Source organism: Delphinapterus leucas, chromosome 10 (assembly GCF_059928025.1).
Source record: "Delphinapterus leucas isolate spDelLeu-1000000601 "Yukka" chromosome 10, BTC_Dleu_Yukka2, whole genome shotgun sequence".
Taxonomy (NCBI): Eukaryota; Metazoa; Chordata; class Mammalia; order Artiodactyla; family Monodontidae; genus Delphinapterus; species Delphinapterus leucas.
This window is the reverse complement of record NC_143138.1, coordinates 45658719-45671054: the sequence shown is the minus strand read 5'-3', so window position 1 is coordinate 45671054 and position 12336 is coordinate 45658719.

The following is a 12336-nucleotide window of genomic DNA, read 5'->3' as shown; positions in this document are numbered from 1 at the left end:
AGTAGCCATCCAATATTTTAACTATCGCCTGGTCATATTCAAATTCCTTGAACATTCTGTATATTTCAGCATTGTGAAGGCAGAGATTTTGAATGCCAATGATTTATTCTCAGTGAGTTTGTTCATATGGCAACAGCTCAGTAGAAGTTTGTTGTGGCTCACTTCACAGATTTTATCAAGATATGAAGGTAGGACTTACACTACTTTGCATGCAGAATCTGCCTTGCAAACTGGAATCTATATACTAAATACTGAATAAATATGAATTGACTCACTAATATTGGGATATTTGCTATTATGCCGTGTTGGGAATAAAAAAAAAATCTAGTGAACATTCTGTAGTCTTCAGCAACATCTAAAAATAGTCAATATTCACATAGAGTAAGTAGAAATTTGCACTATAACCCTGTCAAAATATGAATAAGTGACATGAAACTCAATTTAAAGGATTAAAAGTAAAGTGTTTGACCTGGTTCAAGAGAGTTAAATTATTCTGAAGCAGTAGCACCAAGTTAACTCTATAGCAAAATATTTCATTACTTCAAAGGCTTCTTTATACTTGTCAATGGCTATGGAATGCATGTGTGACCAAACACTAAACAATTTAAAATATGTACTAAAAGTTTGAAATGTCACCACACTGAATGAAAGAATGAGAAGTCATGGTTGTTAATGTTAAATTACAATGATCATTTTTGCTTTTAAATTATGGAATAACTGAAAACCTTCAGGAGTTAAGTTTTTTGCTTATCTGCCATTACTTAGTGCTGCTATGGAATATTGGGATTGTTCATTATTTTTATCATGTTGTCTACTCTTCCCATGATATATCTGCATCAAAATTTAGATATTTTGTTGAAATATCTAGAGCCATGGACATTTTTCATACATAAAAAAGGAATGCTCTAAGGTCTTAGACTTGGACTATAAAATATTTGAGATAGAAACAAATTTTCAGAAGATGTGAAGTATCTATTGTGAGGAATCATTATGTCATACTATCAGTCACAGATTATATTCAAGAAAGAGGGATTTAATAAGTAAATTTTTGCTTCTTCATAAGGAAAGCTTTGAATATGTATGTATAAGAAAATGTTTATACGGTGTGACTTTAATTTCAGTCTTCTATTTTGATTATACTTATAAGCACTTGAAAGTCAATGATAAATTCAGCTACTGTATTTTTAAGTGTTTATTTCATATTAAACAATGTGAACAATTGAAAATAATACCGTGATTTTAGGGCTAAATTCTTGGAGTAAATTAAGAGGCATGGAAAAATGAATACCATCATACCAAAGTGAATATTTAAAAACAAAGTAAAAATTAAACATAGTCATAAACCCTCAGGTTTTTAAGGTGTATATTAGTGTGTATCACTTTTCAAACTTAGGAATAACTTCTTCGTATTAAAACGTATTTCTATGATGATGAAAAATAATACTAGAGAATATAGTTATCTGTGCTATACATTCTGTGTGTGTGTGTGTGTGTGTGTGTGTCTCATGCAGTACAATCTTTCATTGAATTCTTTCCATGAGGTCAAAATAAATTTAGAACATATTAAAGATTATTAAGGAAAATGAGGCTTATATATACTTTTACTTTTAAAATGACCTGAAATATATTTTTGACTGTGTAGATATTTTGTTTATGAGAATGATCCATTTGAAATGGATAGGGCTTTAGCCAAACTCAATTTGCTGTTACAAAAGAGCTGTCTTGAAGTACTCTAAATATTTACTTTTCTGCACTGCCAAGCAAAAGAGTCATGTACAATTGGAGTTCTTGGTAGAACCTTATGTGCTGGATATACTCTTGTTAGTGTGACTTAAAGCAAAGAAATTAAATTGTAACAATGTCTTTTTGAAACAACATTTACTCTGGGTGCAATGATAATATTTTCTCATATTTTGAAGCAGATAATATTTTCTCATATTTTGAAGCATAAGTTGGCAGGTATAACATTTTTGTTTGGCACATAAGTTGATAAAAAATATTAACTTTCCCAATATAGCCAGCTCCTGGTTTTCATCCATTCTGAGAATTTTGATTCCATCAAAGAAAAATTCTTATTTGACAGAATCATTTTATAAACTGCAATATGGATGAAAAAGTTGAAATTCAACAAGCAAAATTTAGATCAGAAAGAAAATATCCATGTTCTATGCACAGCTAAGCAGGACAGGGCTTGGAAACACATTCAGTTTTGTTTAACTTGATTTAGGAAAAGCACCATCTGATATTTTGCCTCACTGCTTTAGTATCAGAGATTCTGCTAATAATCTACATGGACTCTTGTCCATCACCTCAAAAGTCAAAAACATCATATCTGGCAACTTGACTTATTTTTCCATTGTTTTCAATAAATGGCAGATACATATAATATTCCTTTTAACACCACAGTTTTATTTTTGCCTTCAAGAGGATAAAAATGGAAGCTCTTGATGACCATTTGAGCAGAGATTTCACATTTCTGGAAAGTAAAGCAAACCCAACTCCCAGACTGGTATGATAAAGAGAAGTTATTCATAACATGATTGAATTTGTGAGTATTTTTGGTCATAAACTGAGGAATAGCCTGTAATTTAGGGTTAATAATTCACTATTATTGTTGATGCTAAAAATATTTAGACAAGCTGCAACCCTGGAAGGCAAAATTGGACCTTATCAACTATGAAATGGTTCCAAATCTAAAGGGAGTGCAAAATGCAGAGGAATATGAAAAAATAGGTAAAGTTTACTGTTTTATCCCCAAACTGATATCTTCAGAGGTTTCTGGAAACCTTGAAAAAGTCTTCTTTTTTAAAAAAAGTAGGCTGAACAAATTCAGGCAACTATGAATGTAGAGAAAAAATGAAACAGCACAAATTTATCACCAAGCATAAGAAAGAAGGATTACAAGTACAAATACAAGCACCTAGGTATTTCAACCTGATTGTTTCCACTCCTTTCTGGGATGTCAACCACTATTTTGAAGCTGAGTTTCCCAACTTCTGGTACTTCTTTGTTTTATTAAATAGGAATACAGCTTTACTAAATAATATAGAGCACCAGCTCTCTTTATATCATCCTCTACATATTCTATTACAATTACTCATAATCATTGAGGAGAGATTTGTTCATTTTAGATGTATAATTCTAGTTCATTAATTTCTCATAGCTGTGTAGTATCCCATTATATTAGTGTTCTACAATTTATTTACTAGTTCTCCTGCTGATGACATTTAAGTTGTATATCAGTTAGGAGAGGCTAAATTTATGCTGTGACAGGAAACAACCAGAAAATATCAGAAAAAAAATGTATTTCTTGCTCAGGAAGTCTGCTATAGTGGAACAAGATATTTAGTTCCACAGAGTACTCAGAGATCCAGATGATAAAGCCTTCCCACCTGTAAAGTCACAGTCATCATGGTGTGGGGAGGGAGTTTGCTGGCCAGAACCAGCCACGTGGTTCATCTCAGAGCAGTAGTTTCCAGAAACCTCAAAAGGAAATGAGGTGTTTGTGAGCTGGGATAATGCTTACCACCACTTTTCTCTAGTTTTCACTATTGCAAACCTTACTGATGTCCCCTTGTATTCATGTGAGAGAAAACTTAGGAGTGAAAATGCTGGCCTCGAGGAATACCACCTCTTCAGCTTTCATAAGCAATAACCAAATTGCATTTTCAAAGAGTTCTGCTGTACTCCCATCACAAGAGAATAAGAGTTCCTGTTTCTTATAGTATTTGCCAATAATAGGTACTATAAGTCTACCCCCTACCCCGTGATCTGATTGGTAGTCATATCATTTTATTGTGATTTTAATTCATATCTGCCTGGTTACTGGTAAGATTTTATTTGTTTTTTAGCCACTTAGTTTATCTTTATTAATTTCCTATTCATATCCTTTGCTCATTTTTCAATTAAGTTGTTTGTCTTTTCTTATTGTTGAAGATTTTATATATAATGGCAAATATAGGCTCCAAATCTATGGATTATCTTTCTAATTTTTATCATGCCTTAAAGGTGCATAAAAATTCTTTCTTGTAGATGCAAATGATTTTTTATAGATGAAAAAAATTCTAATGCAATCAAATTATCAGCCTTTTGTTTTGTGACAATTGGTATGTTTTATAAACAATCCTTACCCAAGAATTTAAAAAAATTATTTATCTTCTAAAATTGCAATATTTTCAAATTTAGTTTATTCTCATGTAATTCTTTCTTATGTTATTCCTGAAGGAATAAATAAAAATTTTAAATATAGATAATCAATTTTTCCAAATTTCTGAATAATACATTCTTTTTTTCTGATCTAAATGTCACTCTTCCCATATATATATAAGATTCTGCACACATTGAGGTATTTTTCTTGATGCTCTATTTACTTAGTTGATCAGTATGTTCATCCAGACAACTCTCTACAGCATTAGAGTAAATATTGATATCTGTTAGGACAGGTATCCTCACTTTGCTTTAATTTTTAAAATTTTGGCAGTTTTTGGTCCTTTACTCTTCTGTACAAATGTCAAATCACCTTAACAATGTCTATGAAAACTCTGTCAGGATTTTCAATGGAGTTGCTTTAAATGTTTAAGTTATTTGGGGAGGAAATTGATCATTTTATAATAGTAAGTCAAAATAAATATAGTTTATCTTTTCATTTATTGAAAATTTTTAACTCTCTAGTAACAAATGATATAATCATCTCCATTAAAGTAATACACATATTTTGTTAGGTTTATTCATGATAGCTTTCATTTCTTTAGTTTTGTTGCTATAATAAATTATACTTTTTTAAAAATTACATTTTTAATAATTTTGTGTTTGTATAAACATGCAATTGATTAATTATTGTATTGGTATATATTGGTATATAAAATTAATTCCAGTGTTATCCTTGCATTTTCTCTTATGTTTCCTACATAGAGAGTTATATCACCTGTAAATAATGATAGTTTTACTTCTTCTTTACATATTTATTAATTTTTCTTGTATTACTATACTTACTAGGGAATTCTGGAATAAAAGTGAATATAATCAAGGGTAGAAAACATCCTTAGCTATTTTCACATTTTAAACAGAGTGCCTCTAATATTTTCCTATTAATTGTAACATTTCATAAACGTTTAGTAGCTAGCCTTCAACTGAGTTAATACCCTTCAATATGTTGAGTGTTTTCCTTTGCTTTTATTTTTAATTAGCAATGGCTTTTATCATAAGTAGATATTGATTTTATCAAATGGTATTTTTTGTCTCTATTTATGTGACCAGATAGATTTTCTTTTTATTCTTCTTTCATCTAATTTAATCCTTTTGTTTCTGAGATTATCCTAGCTTTTATTATACCACCACAGTTTTTCTGCATTAGAGCTTTCTTTTTTTTTTGCCGTTCGCGGGCAAAAAACCACTGTCGTGGTTTCTCCCGTTGTGGAGCACAGGCTCCGGACGCGCAGGCTCAGCGGCCATGGCTCACAGGCTCAGCCGCTCCGCGGCATGTGGGATCTTCCCGGACCAGGGCACGAACCCGTGTCCCCCACTTTGGCAAGTGGACTCTCAACCACTGCACCACCAGGGAAGCCCTGCATTAGAGCTTCTGCATCTGTATTTATAAGTGTAATTGGTCCACAACTTTTTATTCTTATCCTGTCCTTGTCTGATTTAAGTTCAATGGTTATTCCAACTACATAAAAATAGTTAGGAGATTTTTTACCTCTTTTTCTAACTCTGAAAGAGTTTCTGTAAGATTGGAACTATCTGAATCTTAAATGTTTAGGGAGCATGCCTCTAAATCTGGTATATTATTATCTAGTAATTTATATAAACTTCACTATCTTGTCAACAAAACAGGCATTGTTATTTTTACTGATTATACTGATATAGCCAAGTTGAACCTAATACAGCTTTTAAAAAGTCTTACTGACTGATTTTTGAATCCTTATATATCTTGACATGGTTAACTAACATTTTGTGAATATGGTGAAGTGTTAGATTCTTAATATTGAAACATTTTCTAAATAAATAAAATAAAGAAGAAGACCTGTAAAATGAACAAATAATTCACAAAATAAATACACATAAAAAAACACGTGTGAAAAAAACCTCTCTAAATTGAGATTTCTCTCTCCCTCTGAGGAAAAGTCATAGAGTTAAGGAACGTGAAGTCAAATAATCACTTTTTGTATACAACTGGGAGCAATATAAATTGGTACCAGCCTATTTATCATAGTTATTGATAAATTTTTGAATATCTAAGATCTTAGAGGAAAGATAATTATCACTGTAATGAAGCTAGATTATTAGCATCAATATTGTCTTTGTTATTCCCGTAACATCTATTCTAGTGTTTTGGAATAGAGTAGGATCTCAGAGTTGTTATTCCCTAATAACTGTATAATTATATCTGAATCCCTAAAGTATACCAGCATTTCACATATTGGAAAATTATATTTGCACACCTATGCTTCTAGTTAAGTCATCGATATTCCTCATTTTAAATTATTTCATTTAGAATATAATGTAAACCAAAAATCGACTTATCCTCCATGAAAGCTGTTATAATATTAACTGAATTCAGTTGTAGATTTTATGGAGATTAGTCATTTGTCCAATAGTCTATAATAACCTTTACCTTTTCCCCTTTTCCTAAAGTCAAAATGACCTGCAGTCTATCGAATACATTTCTGGAGAGTTAACATAATGAATGTATCTCCAGCTTGTTAAAAATAGTAATTTGACCTTGTTTAAGGAAGCATGGTACCTACTCTTGTTATTAAGGGTGGAACTTTATGGTAGATTAGCTTGGCTCAACGTAAAATATAGATTTATTTGGTGAAGCCTCAGTAAGAACATTTGAAAACAGCTTACCATCAATTTTTTTTTTTCACTTGACCTGATGAGACAAATCAAGCCTGTGATGGTGATTTAATGATGCAATCAGCAGTGAGCCACACCTGACTGATGGGTCCCTTCAGAGTCTGGCAGGCAAACTTGACCACCAAAGTCTCAGACAAATTTTTCCCAAAGACCCTCTGACTAACCAGCCTCCAGTCAATTGTCTTCTATCTTGTCCTTGAAGCACCGTGATCTTTTGTTGTTGCTGTTGTTCAGCTCCTCTGCTTTGAATTGAACTGCACATAGTGACCTCCAGATGTAATTTATAATAGAGTTGCACTTACCCTTCAAAATGTCAAGTGTGTAGTCAGGTGGCAAACACTGAATTCTCTGTGGAGACTTTGGTAAGAAAGTAATAAATGTAATTTGCACAGAACACCAGTGTTAATAGCTATCAGTATAAACACAATGAAATGTACAATTGCACTGAGTCAGCACCCAGTCACCCTCGCTCCTTAACTCGCACGTCCCTGGGTGTGGACGTGCCGCTGAGGCAGCGATGTCCTCATCTGATACACATGTCAGCTGACTGTCACTGCAATTCAAAGGTGAATCAGATGATATAGTCTCAAAATTAGTGTGCTTTTTCTCCTTGTCATCTGTACACGTTGGGAAGTTTTAACAAGTTCAAGGACATTTGTGTGATTTCACAGGTGCATCCTGCTCTGCATCTAAGGGCCTCTGCATGTGGAAGAGTAGCAGGGGGCAGTGTAGACTGTGGTGATGGAGAAGGTGCAGGAAAAGACGTGTGGTTTATCATAAGTCTTGTGGCTCCACGGATCAGGGCCTGGCCATTACCTGAGAGCTAGTTAGGAATGGAGACTCTCAGGCCCACCCCAAGACAACTGATTCAGAATCTTCTTTTAATAAGACCCACCAAGTGAATCACATGAGCATTAAAGTTGGAAGAGCACTCATTTTAAATATTGCTCTACTTTATTTGAGTATAGGAAACCGATGGCTACTTCACTCATCAGCCACACACCCAGTGCTCATCCTTAACACCTCTGAGCCTCGCATTCCATGTCAATTACCCTTAACACCTCATCAGTGCTGACACCAGAGTGGACTTGTTATCAGAGCAAGTCATGACACAGTCACATGTCTGACAACCTCAGATAAGGTTATCAATCATGGTTATCATTATTAATTTTTCTAATAGGGAGCTCCCCTTTCACCAGTTCAGGAATATTGACATTTTCCAATACCTTGCAATTTAAATGTGTTTTTGTCTATAGCAGCATAGTGAATTTTTCTTCTAATGCTCATCATCTCATCTATATCTGCTCTGCCTTCGCTACCAGGCATGTGAAGGGATTTTACTTCACTGCCCTCAATGTCTTCTGTTGGTCAGAGCCATGTGACCAGTCTGGCCAGTGGTCCTGGGCCACAGTGACACTTTTAGGTAAGAAACTTTATTTATCAGTGTAAGACTCTGCAAGGGTCTCTTCTCTCTTCAGAGTGACCCTTTTAGATGGCGGAGTTTCCATCAATCTGAGTCCCTGAGTGGGGGAGATGTTGGAGGGACCTGCTGTTGGCATTTGGTGAACACAGATCATGAATCAGAAATAAACATTTCCTGCTTTAAGTCTCTGAGATTTTGGAGTGGGTTGTTAATACACTGTGAAGAAGTAGATCTTGACTACAGACACATCTGCTTTGCAGTGCTAACCTTCAAGACTGCACCCTGCTTTTAGACACTTTGGTGGAAGTATAAGTCTTCTAGGGGTGCTTCAAAAAATAAATACCCTAGAAAAACAAAAAAGATGTTGTGAGGAATCTGTCTGATTTATTTTAACAACCACTTAGTCTCTGATTCACCCTTGCCATTTCAGTCTGCCCTACACAGCTTACCCAAACCAATCTTCCTTCAAGACTCTAGAATGAAATTTCTCTAGAAATTCTCCCTGTTTCTGACCACACAGTCTAGCTCAGTATTGCAGACACAGCTCACATGTCCTTCCATATTTCAAGGCAGACATTGATAATTGATGGCAGTAAGTTTTCTTGAAGAGGCAAGACATGCTCTTACAATCATTTTTAACTCAGAAATTTTGAAAGCCTATAGTAATCCATCAGAGTAAACCAGAAAGATATAATAAATTTGCTATCATTGGTCTAAATTCTTCAGCTTGATGTCCTAAATAAACACTCCCTAAAATCTGGTCTCACTCTTTTAATTTTCACTTCCTACAACTCCCCAAAAGAATAACCTTTCCTCAAACTAGAACACCCTCCACACTTTTTGCAACAAGTAAAATAAAATAATGTGAGGTCTGATTGAGAACTTTTATTTCCATAGAGTTTATTAAGTAGATTACAATGCAGGTAGTAACCTGTTGAAAACTAATTTGAAAAACTGTCCAGCCCTTGTCATGAGACAGTTGTGTTTCAGGTTTGAAAAGACTAGCTGGTTTATCCATTCTTATTAATGAGAAGTTTAAGAAAGGTTAAGAATGGACAAACCAGCTCAGTTTCTCATAGATCACTCCACTTATCAAAGAACCTAAAATACAAGGTCAGCATGACTCTGAGGATGTGAGATTGTGGCTGTACACTTGTCATATTAAAGGGCTAGAAGAAACAGAAATAACATCAATAGCAATGGTAGTAATAATAACTATTACATATTGAGTACTTACTATGTGACAAGTACTGTGAGAAAGGCTTTTCTTGCATTTAGTTTTCCCACATGCCTTTAAGAGATAGGTTTTATTATTATTCCTACTTTATGGATGGGGAAACTGAAACTCAGAGGTCTTAATAAACTTGCCCAAGGTCACATAGCTAATAGATTTTGAAAATAGGACTTTTTTTTGTGTGTGTGTGGTACGCAGGCCTCTCACTGTTTTGGCCTCTCCCGTTGCGGAGCACAGGCTCCGGCCGCGCAAGCTCAGCGGCCATGGCTCACGGGCCCAGTCGCTCCGCGGCATGTGGGATCTTCTCGGACCGGGGCACGAACCCGAGTCCCCTGCATCGGCAGGCGGACTCTCAACCACTGCCCCACCAGGAAATTCCCTGAAACTAGGACTTTCTATCTCCAGAACTTACATGCCTAACACCTTACTCTAGACTGTTCCAGACAGTGAGACAGTTGTGGTCACAGTCCTTGGAGTAATGGGGGGAAAATCAACAACTGAGGAAGAGTTACACCTCAGCTCTGGTTCCAATTTAGTTTCAAGTGTCCATTTTACCTTGGGTAAGATTACTAATGTGCTTTTATAACCAAGATCCAGTGACTGTTACATAGTTCACCATCTTTTACACAGATACTCCACTGAAGAGCAACTTATGAACTGCTTTTCTGGGTCCACAATTATTTTATATGTTTAAAATGTATGTCATTGATTGAATCTCTGTATACATATATTTTCTAAAATGAAGAATCCTTTTTCTCATGAAAGCAATAATTTGTGGTTCATCTGGTTTGTTATTTGCAATTTTATGTATTGATATTTCTCAACAGCCAATCTCTAGAAGAATTGGATTTCTCATTTTTCTCAACTGGTTATATTTTTTAAACCTTGTAAAAACTACTTCCAAGTTGTTCCTCAATTATTCAATATTAAGTACCAATTAATTTAGAAGTTTTCCAAGGTCCAGCTTTCAATATCTCTGTATCTGTGAAGCTGAGAACCTGAAGAAGGTACTGAAGGAGTTTTGAAAGTGACATAAAGATTAGAACCAAGGAGAACTGAGCCATTGTTCACTGAAGACATTGGGAGTATATTTTATGCTTGTGAGCAGAAAGAATCTGTTTATAATCATAATTTTTCATGGTATATATGCCAAGGTAAATTCAGAAAGTATCCAGAATATTGAGAAAACATTGATTTGGTTATGAAAATGTTCTAGCTACAATTTACACTTACCAGTTTGTATGACTTTGAGCTGTTCCTTTAATTTCTCAGTGTCATTTACTCATCTATAGAACTGCCCTGACAAATGCATGAGATTGTTATAAGGATACAACCAGACCAGATATATGAAAGAGCTTTACACACTATAAATTTTGATAAAAATAAAGTTCTGTTATTACTGGTTTGCCTTTTGAATATCTGTTGTTAAATCTGCAAAGACTAAAATCATGTGTAGCCCAGATTACTTGTCTTATCAATAAAAAATAGCTAGATTACTCTTTTTGAATTATGGTTTTCTCAGGGTATAGCCCAGTAGTGGGATTGCTGGGTCATATGGTAATTCTATTTGTAGTTTTTTTCAAGGAACTTCCATAATGTTCTCCATAGTGGTTGTACCAATTCACATTCCCACCAGCAGTGCAAGAGTGTTCCCTTTTCTCCACACCCTCTCCAGCATTTATTGTTTCTAGATTTTTTGATGATGGCCATTCTGACTGTTGTGAGATGATATCTCATTGTAGTTTTGATTTGCATTTCTCTAATGATTAATGATGTTGAGCATTATTTCATGTGTTTGTTAGCAGTCTGTATATCTTCTTTGGAGAAATGTCTATTTAGGTCTTCTGCCCATTTTTGGATTGGGTTGTTTATTTTTTTGTAATTGAGAATTCAAAAAGTGTCATGTACCAAAATGTTCATTGCAGCTCTATTTACAATAGCCCGGAGATGGAAGCAAGCTAAATGTCCATCATCGGATGAATGGCTAAAGAAGATGTGGCACATATATACAATGGAATATTACTCAGCCATAAAAAGAAATGAAATTGAGCTATTTGTAATGAGGTGGATGGACCTAGAGTCTGTCATACAGAGTGAAGTAAGTCAGAAAGAGAAAGACAAATACCATATGCTAACACATATATATGGAATTTAAGAAAAAAAATAAATGTCATGAAGAACCTAGGGGTAAGACAAGAATAAAGACACAGACCTACTAGAGAATGGACTTGAGGATATGGGGAGGGGGAAGGGTAAGCTGTGACAAAGTGAGAGAGAGGCATGGACTTATGTACACTACCAAATGTAAAATAGATAGCTAGTAGGAAGCAGCTGCATAGCACAGGGAGATCAGCTCGGTGCTTTGTGACCACCTTGAGGGGTGGGATAGGGAGTGTGGGAGAGAGGGAGACGCAAGAGGGAAGAGATATGGGAACATATGTATATGTATAACTGATTCACTTTGTTATAAAGCAGAAACTAACACACCATTGTAAAGCAATTATATTCCAATAAAGATGTAAAAAAAATGACTAGATTAAAGCCTGTTCATTACTTGTCTGTTTTGCCTTTATGAACACAATATTTATTGCATATCCTTTGCCTGTGTCTGCACTTTACTCCTGTCTATAAGATCTGCTGAGACACAAAGAAGAAATAGAAGATGTGTGTGTGTGTGTGTGTGTGTGTGTGTGTGTATAAGGCGATTAGGGATAAGAAGAGGCGATAAGATTATTAACTTTTGACATCTTCATTGTACGTCTTTTCAGTGTTAGCTAGCGAGTATCCAAATGGAGCTCATTATTACAATCAAATGTGTAAA